A 12,699-nucleotide genomic window follows, 5' to 3' on the forward strand; every position below is an offset into this window, starting at 1 on the left:
TACACATGATGTTTGTCTATTACAGGTTCCGGTTAATGTATCCGTAAACTACTCAAGTTGGACATTACCGGTGGAATATATGTACTTTATAATTTTGCACTATTACACTTTTGTAGCAGCAGCTGTATTTGTTTATAGCCTGGTCCTGAAGAATGCCCCGATACAGTTAGATCTCCGCGAGGGCAGAAACATGTCGACCTTTTCACCCTGTTTGACGTCTTGAAAATCTTGAGCGTCAGCATCCTGCTTTTTAACAATGGCAAGGGGACTTGATGAATAAAGTTGTTATAAGTACTCCTTAGTCATTTTTAGAACACCACTTCTTTCACTTTATTTTGCGCTGCACTTTACCTATACCCTTCTGATCCGCTCACCTTCTCAAGTGAGTCTCTAGATGTGAGCAAGTACTATGTAGGGTGATCAGTCATCCCGTAGTCTTCCTATCAGTCAAGGTTTTTCTCCGATCAAATATCAAGATCGGTTTTCCTTGATAGGATGGTACCTAAACCCAGATGATGAGACATCGCATTGGGTGATTGATGGGTCTTGGTAGAAGGATATCTCGCTCCCACTCGGAAAAACTGCTACTCTAGTTTTTGCTTCGTTTGGCTGACTCACTTCTCTCTCACTCTCCTTGCGTAGACCCAGGGTGTTCTGTATTGCCCCGGTTACTTACCGGTAATCTTCATTACTCCGAGTATAGTCTTCCTCGCCACATGACTAACATAGTGAGCTTCAGCTCCACGACAGAACCCTCCAAAGTAAAAAAAGGCCTCCCATCCCCTCCCAACATGGCCGACCAGTCACCCTTGACCTCTATAAGAGGCGGGCCGGCCCAACCAACAGCCTGAACCACCAAGCAAACAATGAAGCCGATAGCCAGACAGGGAGGGGGGGAGGGAACTCATGTGGCGAGGAAGACTATACTCGGAGTAATGAAGATTACCGGTAAGTAACCGGGGCATTACCTCCTCGTTAGTCTTCCTCGCCACATGACTAACATAGTGAGCAAATACCCAAGCCAAAAGGCATCATTGACCACCAGAAGAACAACACCACACGGTGAAGTAGAAAACCAACATAAGGTTTATTCAGCATAAAAGAAACAAAACAGGAATAACAGCAAACCTGAATCAAGAAACAAAGGGGCCATCAAGGAGCCACCGCCCCAGCACTCAGAACGGCCCCAGCAAAATCCCCAGGAACAGAACCACCCAGGACAACACGATAATGTTCCATGAACATGTGGGGGAACGAACAGGCTATCACACCGGGAAAGGGAAGACGTACGCTCAAGGTAAACCAAAACAGCACGCCGGACATCCAGCAAGGACAGGGAAGGATCCGAGTCGGGAGGGAAAGAAGGCATCGACACCTCCCGAGACCGGTTCACCAAGGAAGGAACCTTGGGAAGAAAACGGGGGCCATGACGGAGAACCAGCCGGTCAGGAAAAACCCGCAAGAAGGGAGGAGAGCGGAGGAACGAACCCAGCTCGCCCATCCGACCGGCAGACACAATGGCAACCAGGAAAACCACTTTAAAAGTGACAAACCGCAGAGCCACCGAGGCCAGGGGCTCAAAGGGGGGACCCTGAAGGGCCCGCAGAACGAGGGGGAGATCCCAAGGGGGAGACAGGCAGAGCGTCAGAGGGCGACGGAGAAAACAACTCCGGAGCAAACGAGCCACCAGAGAATCCAGCTCGTCGAAATCCGGACTGCGGAAGGCCCGCAAGGCCGCCCACTGGGCCCTCAGGGACGAAGGGGCCAAACCCAAGGAAAACCCCTCAGCAAGGAAATCCAAGACCCGCAAGGGATCCACGGAAGCGGGATCCGCGCCCTGTAGACCGCACCAACGCGAGAAAGAGGACCAGTGTCGGGCATAGGAGGACAATCAGCTGAAGGCCATCCAGACAAACAAGCAGCACCCGGCGCGAAACCCCGCCCACAAGGGGCGGGACGCGCCCGGGACCAATCCCAGCGCGGCACACAGCCGTGGGCCGAAGGGTAGAAAACCCCGTCAAAGGCGGCAGCGTCCAGCGCCGCAAAAACAGCACCAGACCGGCAGAAGGGAAGCTCGCAGTGCCCAGAATACCGGTAAGAGAACCCCCGCCCAAGCCGCACAAACGCGGGAGAAGGGACGCGCCTCAAGAAGCACCCGCGGGAACACCCAGGGCACTCACAGCAGGCATACGGGAACACAGCGTGTGAGCTGGAGACCGAGCCTGTGAAGGAAAAACGCCCGGCCAAGCCGCACAAACGCAGCAGAACGGGACGCGCAGCACATACTCACAGGCCGGACCCGAACATTAAAAGAAACGGCGGCCGCCCCAGACCAGGGGCATGCATGCGCCGGACACCAGAGCCCGAAAAGGGCGCGGGCCCATAAACTAACGACCGGGGCAGACAAGAGGAATGAATCCACAACCCCGGCCGCCCCCCCCCCTGTAAACCCACGGCACGCTATAGCAGTACCCAACCGGCCCCACAGGACCGGGGTAAGGAAGAAGGGGGGGGATTTAAGATCCAGGAACCAGGGTCCGCTAAGGCAGGACCTCCAACCCAGAACCCACGGACCAGCTAGAGCAGGTCCAACTTACCTGTACAGCGCCTCTGGAGAGAATCGCGCAGGACAAAAAAAACAGGCTGTTGGTTGGGCCGGCCCGCCTCTTATAGAGGTCAAGGGTGACTGGTCGGCCATGTTGGGAGGGGATGGAAGGCCTTTTTTTTACTTTGGAGGGTTCTGTCGTGGAGCTGAAGCTCACTATGTTAGTCATGTGGCGAGGAAGACTAACGAGGAGGTAATGAGTAGTTCTGAACTGCACACAGACACTGCAGTGGCAGGTCTGAGGTACACTTTATAAGCTGCTTCTGTGGGTGGCGCAAACCAGTGCTGCAGGCCCACCAGCAGCATTTAGATTACCAGCCCTGGGCACACAGGCCACACTACTAGGGACTAACAGTTAAACCAAATAAGCCAATCAGGGATATACCAATTCGCAGTCATATTTACACAGAGAGCCTATGCACTTTAGCACTGATCAGCAATGGTACAGTGCCCAGAGTCATAAAACCAACAGCAACAGGTCAGAAAAAATACAAGAGGCAGGCAAAAAGTTTAGGGATGACCCTGCAAGAAGGGCCATTTCCTACACCAACGATTTTCGTTGCTGTTAAATTAAGCGGACACATGCATGATTTATGTTATCCAGCGGAAATTATTCGAAATCCAATGCATGTCCTACATACTGGGAAAATGTAACAGCAACATATTGGCTTTGTCAATGCTTGTTTACTTATGTGCTTCTATCTTCACCATTCATGTTGCCTGAGCTCCGGCCTCCGTGTTGCTCTGGCCCCCACTGCCCGGTGTTGTGGTGCTTTCCCTCTGTTAACCGTACTTTTTTTTTTAAAGTATGCCCCTTTCCACCACAGAATTTATTTTCTTTAGCCATGTTGTACAAGAAAAAAAAACACAATTAGTGCAGTTGTACAACATGCCTAAAACACATTGACAAATCTAATCGATCTAGCAAAGGCGAGACCTAATGGCTTTGCCAATGCTTGTTACCACCACATTCACAAATGAAATCTGGCAAATCGGTCTCAGAACAACTGGACTGGGAATGAGATCGCAGCTAGGCTGGGGAAGAGAGCGCTGCCGGGCTGAGGAAGAGAGCGCTGGCGAAGAGAGCAGCCTTGGGCAGAGAATGAGAGCACAGCTGAGCTGGGCATGAGAGCAGAGCTGAGCTGGGAATGAGAGCACAGAAACGCTGATGGGCTGGGAACGACAGTGCGGCTGGGCTGGGAACATGAGAGCAGCTGGGCTAGGGAAGAGAGCGATGCAGAGTATGAGGATGAGTGAGAGAGCTAGTAGGTTGGGGAAGCGAGTTACTTCTCTGTATTGGTTAAGCTATTTGCACAGGTACAGTTTTCACGGAGGTGTAACTTGCAAACATACTTCTTAAGTACATTTTCCTTCCAAAATCTGGAAATAGTTTAAGATAAACTGGGGATCGTCTGACAATCTTTCAACTTACGACAGCGTTCATTGCATTATGCGGTAAAACGAGTGTCTAGTTAGTTTTGCAGAGTTATTTACTGTGCTACTATGGAACAACGGAGGCCTTGATTATCCTGCATACCTCACTAGCCCTGCACACATCTTAGAAAATATGTTTTTACTGGAAATGTGGTCGCTGAAATACAAGGCAAGTCTTAAAAAAAAAAGCAGAGGCAAGACAAAAGAAAGGCCAATTGCGTTGATCATATGGAATATGCACCATTTCTTTTCCATTCAAAGCCGCCTGCAAATACAAGCACCGACCTCTGAGCGAGTTACAGCCATCTGATGAAGTAAAGATTGTGCACTCAGATCACATGCTCGTGTTCGGCACAAATTTAAGAAATGCGCCTTCTGTCACAAGAACGACGCGCTGTCCCATAACCCTGGAACTTGGGCCTTCCTGTTGCCTCGGAATTTTAAGCCTTTTGAGACTGAAAATCTTAAATAGCGAACAAAGGTAGGAACTGTTGTGAGAAAACGAGGTCAGTCTTGTGATATGCTCAGGAAAATAAACACTTACATGTCACTCATCTATTTGTTGAAGACAAGAGGGCTTGTTTTATGAGCACAACCAATTGCGGAAGCACGTGGATATGAGGATGGAGCCGATAAGCGTCAATGGAAGCATACATGGACCAGGTCACATGAAAGGAGCCAGTGGCAGCTCCTCCATTTAGGCGGTGGAGCATCACCCCACTGCTTTTTAGAAGTGAAATAAAGGATAGATAAAATGATTATAACTCCACCTTATTATAATGTTATGTGTTCCTCCTGCAGCAGCTTTGCAGGGCGGAACGGGGCTGCTCTGACGACAGGAGCAGGGGGAGTGGTGAGCAGAGGCGCAACTAGAGACAAATTTTGGGGGGGGCTAAGAAAAAATTTCGGGTGGGGCTAATTCTTCCAGCAGTATGCAGAGTGGAGATGCAGGGGCTCTCTAAAAAGGGGTGAAAAAACAACAAAGCCTCATTAACAAGCAAACGGTCTTTTAAAGACCTGTGAAGTACTCGGGTGTGGCTGTGTTTGTGCCCGGGACGCTGTCTCAGCCGGGCTGACACACACGACAGGGGGGAGGGGCTGAAGCTCTTTGAGACCAATGGGCGTTGCACGCCTGGAGAGAGCCCGGAGATGGCTACATATTACACATTAGTGTTATGTAGTTTTATATTACATCTTTGTGTTGAGTAGTTAGCTTGAAAACCCCGTTTAAAATGTTTAGGTTTTATATACTTGCATGAATAAATTGTTGATATAACAGTGGGCAATGGTGAGGGACTTCGGATTTATGTGATACAATGGCTTCAGGGTTTACCACATAAGTATAGATTTACCACAGTTGCCATATCATTTTACTACCTATTCTTTAGAAATAACAAAGAATGTTGCTTCTAGCTAATGATGATGTAGCCTTGCGGCTAGAGCTCGTGGACCTTGGACCTGGGGAACCGGGTTCAAGTCTCAGCAACGATGCTCAACATCCTGTGATTCTGGGCAAATCACTTAATCTCCCAGTGCCTAACAAAAATGAATGTGTACATCTGTAACAAAACTGGTGCTCATGTAAAGCGCTCTGATACTCGATGTCTCGGGTCTAGTTTGTGCTATATAAAACTCTAAAAATAAAAAATTATATATATAATGTGCCACCTAAATTGCAATTTTTTAGACACAAATTAGATAACCTTGCTGCATAATGTGGTCCTCCAAGCCACATACTCTCAATATTCTTCACAATGTAAAGCTCCGCAGAGTGGTTTGGGGGATATCATTTTGATGATGAAATCTATATTTAATGGCAATCCCTGTGAAATATGGGTTCGTATACTACCGCATTCTGTGTAATAAAAGCACCTAAATATGTAGTATATTAGTACTAAGGAACATTAAAGCTGTGAATTCTTTGTGAACTCCATCTACCCCCAGACATTTATAATCCTAATTGGAACCAAGGAGAGAGACACCCTCTTCGCAACTTCCCCAAACAGTCAGTGTGCAAAAGACAGAGACAGTATCTAGAGCCAAAATGTGACGCAGATCATGCCTCTAGGTAAGCAAGGGCTTGTAATTAAGAGTTGCTGCTACCAACAAGCAAAGGTGAGACACATCATGCACTCACTCTCTTCTGCCTTGAAGTTGCGGGGGCTGTTATTAACTTGAGACTGTATTAATATAACTGCATCTACAATGGCCCTCCAGCTTCACGGCTCAATCGGTTGCAGATGGCCCAGAATGTCTCACCTGTCTCAGCGTTGGGTAGAAGCGATCATGGTACAGCAGCAGCTCTAAATCCCTTCACTGGTTACCAGTTATAAGATGGAATCCTATTCAAACTTGACTGCTGGATGTATCCATGTATACACTGCTGTAGGATGAATATATGTACCTGGTCCTCCTCTATCTATCCAGCAGAATCTCACTCTACTGTAACATAAAAAATCTAGTAACTCAGGATAAATTGTTTTTGAAAGTCCCACAAGTCAACTTTAAAATTAAGGCTTCAGAGCTTTTTCTGCCCCAGGCCCATCTATCTGATTGATTGATTGAGACCATATATAAAGCGCTCACAGCTACTTCAGTAAGCAGTGTTGCAACGCTCTGAGGAGAGTGACCGTTACAATCAACTCGGTCAGTAAGATCTGGACTCTCTCCGAGAATTGCTGAGATATCCGTCCAACTTGACTTGCTTTAAGAAGGCACTAAAAACACATATGTTGGTGTTACGGACCCACATAAGACCCGCACAAAGAGTTCCCTTTGTAGAAGTGCATGTGTGAGAAGTGTCCTGATAGGTAGGCAGGATTCAAGCAGCGAGAGATACCACATTCAATCACAATATGGAACGACGTGACCCCTTATGAGAAAGGAGAACATCATATCACGAAATCCTTGTTTAGTTCATTTTAAAGCTCTTCTGTTTTGTGCATTTATTTAGTAAGGCATTGGAGTGTTGTAGATAGTCGTAGCAATAGGGAGAAGAAGCAGGGCAATGTATGAGCCCTGCTAACTTGTCAATTTCTCCTACAGGGAGAGATCTCTTTCAATGCCAATGTCCTTATATTATGTTCAGGTGGCATACAAGGCTCCTTCTGCTGCCACGGGGCCTTGTGAATACATCACACAGACCAGTCAGCGAGCCGGCCGAACCCATCAGGGCGCACTAGAAAACCTTTAACAGATCAATACGTCGCTTCTCTCAGCCAATGTTTTCTTAAATATTTTATTATACAAATAAGAATGGCCGAGATGTGACTTAATATGCAGTGTGTGCTATAGAAGAGCAGGCCCTCCGTGTTGTCAGAGCGGGAAATGTTTGAGCACTGCGTGGAAGACTCAGAAATGTTACTATCCACTGCTAGCGTGTCCACTCCTCGTGAACTTGGATGTGCACGACTGCGGTACAGGACATGGACCCCCATCATCTGAGTGAATAATGTCTCACTGCTACAGACACTCCTCAGATATGTTGTGTCACTTCTGGTGACGCTGGTGGTAATTCACCCACTCCTGCCTGTGACGGTCTGTATCCAGACATCTAAAAGCGGCCTTGATGTTGCAGTTTTATTTTCGAACACTTAACTGCCTGGGCACAACGGCAAGAAACAGGCCCCCAAGGCACAATGATGTCATCTTGTGTAAATAGTAGTAGAGCTCTGATGCCTAACGGCCTGGTTCATGCTGCAGGAAATTGAAAAATAAATAAGAAATATATTCCATAATTCCCACGTTGTAGCACTCTAACTGCAAACAAGAGCTATTCTTACTTGCAATATCATGTCATGGTTAAGGCTCCAAACACTTCACATATAATATGAATGCAAAGGCTTGGTCTCATCTAGTACAGCTACTAAGATTGCAAGTTTTACATTCCTGCGCGCATGTCATGTTTTGGCAGGCAAAGCACAGATTATACCGTCATTTATTTACACCTTATATCTATGGTCCTATCCCCCGCGTCTTTCAATTAAAATGCCCCAAAGACAAAACAGTTACCGAAGGAAACTATGTCAGCCCTTCTACTATAGTGAAAACAAAGCGCCTTCAAATATTTACCAAGATGTGCTGCATATTCAAGGAGGAAATCGTCACTGTGCGTTTAGCTCACCAAATGTACAAGTCCACTTTTATGGCAGAGCGTGCCTATCCCACGTCATTTCCTAATTGTAAGAGAGCTGCAATATGTAAGCAGGTCTGCGTCGGGTTTTCTTTCTCAAAGGCCTCATTTACAAGTAAATGGTCTTTTAAAGACCTGTTAACTACTCGGGTGCGGCTGCAATGAGATGCTCGCCGGCCCCAACCCGCGAAACTGTGTCAGCCCGGGCTGACACACACGACGGGGGGGGGCTGAAGCCCCGTGAGCCCAATGGGTGTTGCGCGCCTGGTGGTGAGCATCCTTTGTAAATGCGCATGAATGTTTGACCAGCCGTATCGTGCTGGCGAAACATTCATGCGCACACTGCATCTTCCCCACCCAGGCTGTATTTCAGCCTGGGTGGAGAACATGCCCTGTCTCCCAGTGCCTGTCTGAGTGCCGACCACGGCGCTCAGACCAATCACAGTGATTTGCTATGGTGAGACTGGGTGTGCTTTCTGTTCCAGCCGGAGTGAAGGACTAAGGAGGAAAGACGTGGCAAGGAAGCGCCGAGAAGGTATATTTTTTTTACACCTGCTTCCACCCTGCCAATCCCCCCCTCTCCCAGCCACCCCAAACTCATGCCTGATGGTGTACTGCTTGAGTTTGCTAATTTAGCAACACAACCAGACATAGGAAGCAGGGGGAGTGGTGAGCACACTTTGTAAATGTGCATGAATGTTTGGCCGGCTGTATCGGGCTGCTAAACATTCATGTGCACCTTGCATATTCTCGACCCGGGCTGTATTTCTGCCTGTGTGGAGAAAATGCTGAGGCTCCCACTGCCTGTCTGAGCGCCTAACCACGGCGCTCAGACCAATCACAACGCTGCATTGCAGTGTTGTGATTTGCTATGGGGAGACTGCGTGTGCTTCATGTTCCAGCCGTAGCGTTGAGACAAAGGAGGAGAGATGTGGCGAGGAAGCGCTGAGGAGGTAAATTTTTTCTTTCTTTCTTTCCTTTTTTTTTTTTTTTTTACACCTGCTTCCACCCTGCCCATTTCCCCATCCCCCTCTCCCAGTCACCCCAAATCCATGCCTGCCGTCACTGGTGTACTGCTTGAGTTTGCTAATTTAGCAACATAACCAGACATAGGAAGCAAAACAATAAATGGCGTGCACTGACGACGTAAATTACATACCAAATCATGAAGACAAATGGCATTCTCCTGCATGGTTTATGTAAATTTAGTTATTAAAGTGATATTGTAGCCAGTGGTTGCACAAAGATTTCTGTGAAAGGTGATATTTTGAAATGCATCCCACTGTGACCAAATAAGTGTCCCAGACGGAGATACAGATACAGAGAGACAGAAATGTGGCTGAAAGGACTGAAATAGAAATTGAGGGGTCGGTACATGGAGGCATAGAGATCAGTGGAGAGCGAGGTAAAGAAAAGGGGAGATGTAGAAGAGCTGAGGTCAAGTAAGGGTAGAGATGCGAGACAAAGATAGGCGAGGCAGAGAAAGAGAGGTACAGAGTAAAAAAGGAGATGTCATAAAGGTAGTCAGAAAGATGGGTAGATAGATATGGGCAGGGGTTTCATGACTGGAGAGGACAGCGAAATGAAGCCCAAAAAGATAGGTAGGAAGAGAGGAGGTAGTAAAAGGTGAAGTACAAAGACAAAGGTATAGAGAGAGAGAGAGAGACAAGGTAAAAAGAAGGAAGTAAGGTGAGGAGTAAGTCAGAGAGAGGAAGACAAAAAAGTAAAGTGATCGGTCTAGAAGGGGGACGGCAGATAGCGAGAAATGCTAGTGTAAGTAATGGGTTAGGAGAGAAAGGGAGGTAGATGGAAAGGCAGAAAGTGGCGAGACATGGATGGGAAGAGAGGTAGACAGAGAGAGGTTGTTAAAGTGAAAAAAGTGAGCAAGATATAACTTTATCAGGCAGAACTTCGGAAGTTTTGGCATTTGTAATTGCCCAAATCGCACATACCTTAAAACATCTCTGGCTGTTTTCCTGCCCTGGTAGTCTGGAGAGTGGGGAAGGTGGCCGAGCCATGGGGGGAGGCAGAAAACTTGAATGTCCTTACTGCTGGGAATGGGATGAGAACTAAAAACCAAACATTACCCAACATTATTAAGAACCTTATTAGAAATTCAGGCATTGTCCCATTAAAATATTTCCAATGTTTCTGGAAATGTCGTTGCTGTCCTATTAAAAGCCCTTTGAAGTAGCAGCCAGTAACAGCTTAGAATAGACAGTACTCATTGAACATATTATAAATGCCCTAGTGTGCGCCAAAGATTAGTGAGTGTTATGCTTAGCTTGGTTCACTGCTGAGTTCTAGGGCACAGGTAGAAGTCAGAGTAGAGGCCTTGTGAACAGCTCCATGAAGGTGCTGCGGTTCTGTTGTGTGTCCTTACTAGTAATATGCTTCAGCAAGAGGGCTTGATGAGCTGCGACTGATGTAGACATCTGCAATGACCTGCTGGTGAATTGTACTAATAAAGGCAAAACTAAATGATACACCTGAGCTAGGACTATTGAGTACTTTTCAACTGGGTAAAACTGACAAACATATAGACAGTGCTTAGATAAATTAATACGAAAGCATTCAGCCATCCTCTACAAATACACAGAGTTTGCATCATAGACAATTAAAGCATACCACTGGCATACCCCCAGCAAGTGCAGTCAGTTAGGTACAAGTCCTCTTTCCCTTATCTCTCAAGCTCCCTTTTATGCACATGCACACACAGAATTCTCTACTTCTCACCTTCTCACACACCCGTTATCTCTCTACTTCTCATTCTTCCCGTTCCTTTTTTCATCATCTCTAATGTCTCGAGCACTCTTTCATTCACTTCTGTTTCTCTAACTTTAAGTTTCTCTTGTCCCTTCTCTTACCATAATTGTACTGCCGGTGGGCCAGCACTCTCTTTCTAATCTTTGCTATTCATGTCTTTTTGTGCATCTTACTGTTTCCATAGCCCAGTCTCTGTCTTTTAATCCCTCCTCTTCCCATCTATCCCTCATCTCCCCTCTATCTTTTCTTCCCTTCAACCTCTCCTCTACCCTTTTCTCTGCCCGTTAAATTCTTTCTTCTTGTTCTCCCTCATTGTCTCCTCTTGGGGTAGTCAAGAGGTCCCAAAGTCTGGGGGATTGCAGGTAGGCCTCGGCGGAGTTCTGCATAAGAGAAGTGACTAGAAAAACTCCACTGCGCTAAGCAGAGCTCCGAAAGCGGTGGAGTTCGTTTGGTCATGCCGTTCGCGTTGATTTTCCGTGCCAGTTGTTTGCCCTGCGCTGTAGAATCAGTGCTAACGGTACCAAGCGCAGCACAAGAGGGTGCTGCTTCTTTTCTTGCCACTTGAGTATATTTTCTACTCGAGCGGCAGCTTTCTCAACACAAACAGAAAGTTTCTCAATGTAGTCGGTCGCAGATGGTCGCGATCACTCTTGTTAAGAAACTGACCGCCCGCGTTGAGAAATCTCACTTGGAGGTGGATTTTCTTTGCTTGCACTCGCCAACTTGACGATGGCGGAGCAGAGTTTTTCGGAAACTCTGCATGCTCCGTGGAGCGTGGAAAGCTTCACCAGCTCCACAAACGGAGCGGAGTTCATTGCCCAGGCCTGCTCGCAGGAAGGGTACTACAGGCATCGTGTATGTGCAGAGAGCCTGATGGTGCAGAGACTGAGCAGTGCAATGCCATCTCCTACAAGGAGTTGAGGATGTAAAATGGCCCCCCTCAACATGGTCTCCAGCGAGGCTCCCACCCCACTCCTCTAATGTACCAGTCAGGCAGGGGAGGGGTCTTATTGAGGATGCACTGGCCTCATACAGTGAGGCGAGGGGGTGTAAATGTCACTTTACGGCAGGGCTTTGACGATCCTTCTCACTACCCTCCCATAGCTTCATCTGCACACATTATGTGTGTCCGTAGCCGGCCCAAGTCAGCCTCATACACAAATGGTTTGGCTCAACAGGGGACTAATGAGGATAATGCCAGCCCAAATAAGAGCTGAGTAAGTTACAAGATTCTGTCTGTCCCTGTTGCAGGCTTCAAGAGAGTGATTAGGCATCACGGAGCCACTGACAACTCTGGACAATACAGGTCAACATGAACATTTTCAGAACGGGCAACACTGAACCAAAAAGAAAACAACCCACAGATGGGCCCCATGCACCTGCCCGATGCCCATTTTCTGAATGCCTGGTTTATGAATCGGACTCTGCCTATAAGTACCGGTACTCTCCTTGACTGAAAAGAAGTTCCAGTACTGAAGGAAATTAAATGAAAAGGTGTCGGTACTCGGTACCGGTGAGTACCGGCCCATTTAAAGCACTGGCAATAACCATCTGTGGGTGGGCAGATGATTCATTGAGAGAAGAAATCAGGGCAGGGTGTCCTCAGCAGTGCCACGGGAGGCAGGAGTGTGAAAGAGACGCTACGAGGACAGCACAATACATACAATACAAGCAGAGCTGCCTGCTGAGGAGAAATTACAGTATGTCCTGTTTGGAAAGGAGTGAAATCGCACACCAGGCAAGATGGCAGTTGCACCTCACT

The 12,699-nt window shown here is 47.4% G+C and overlaps 1 protein-coding gene across 4 annotated transcripts in view; it reads right to left on the reverse strand.

Moving 5' to 3' along the window:
• The window catches only part of POLK (DNA polymerase kappa), a 922,939-nt gene that overhangs the window by 454,584 nt on the left and 455,656 nt on the right, over positions 1 to 12,699 (reverse strand). The gene's annotated exons all lie outside the window — the stretch shown is intronic.

The sequence above is a fragment of the Lissotriton helveticus genome, chromosome 2_1 (genome assembly GCF_964261635.1).
Source record: "Lissotriton helveticus chromosome 2_1, aLisHel1.1, whole genome shotgun sequence".
Classification (NCBI taxonomy): Eukaryota; Metazoa; Chordata; class Amphibia; order Caudata; family Salamandridae; genus Lissotriton; species Lissotriton helveticus.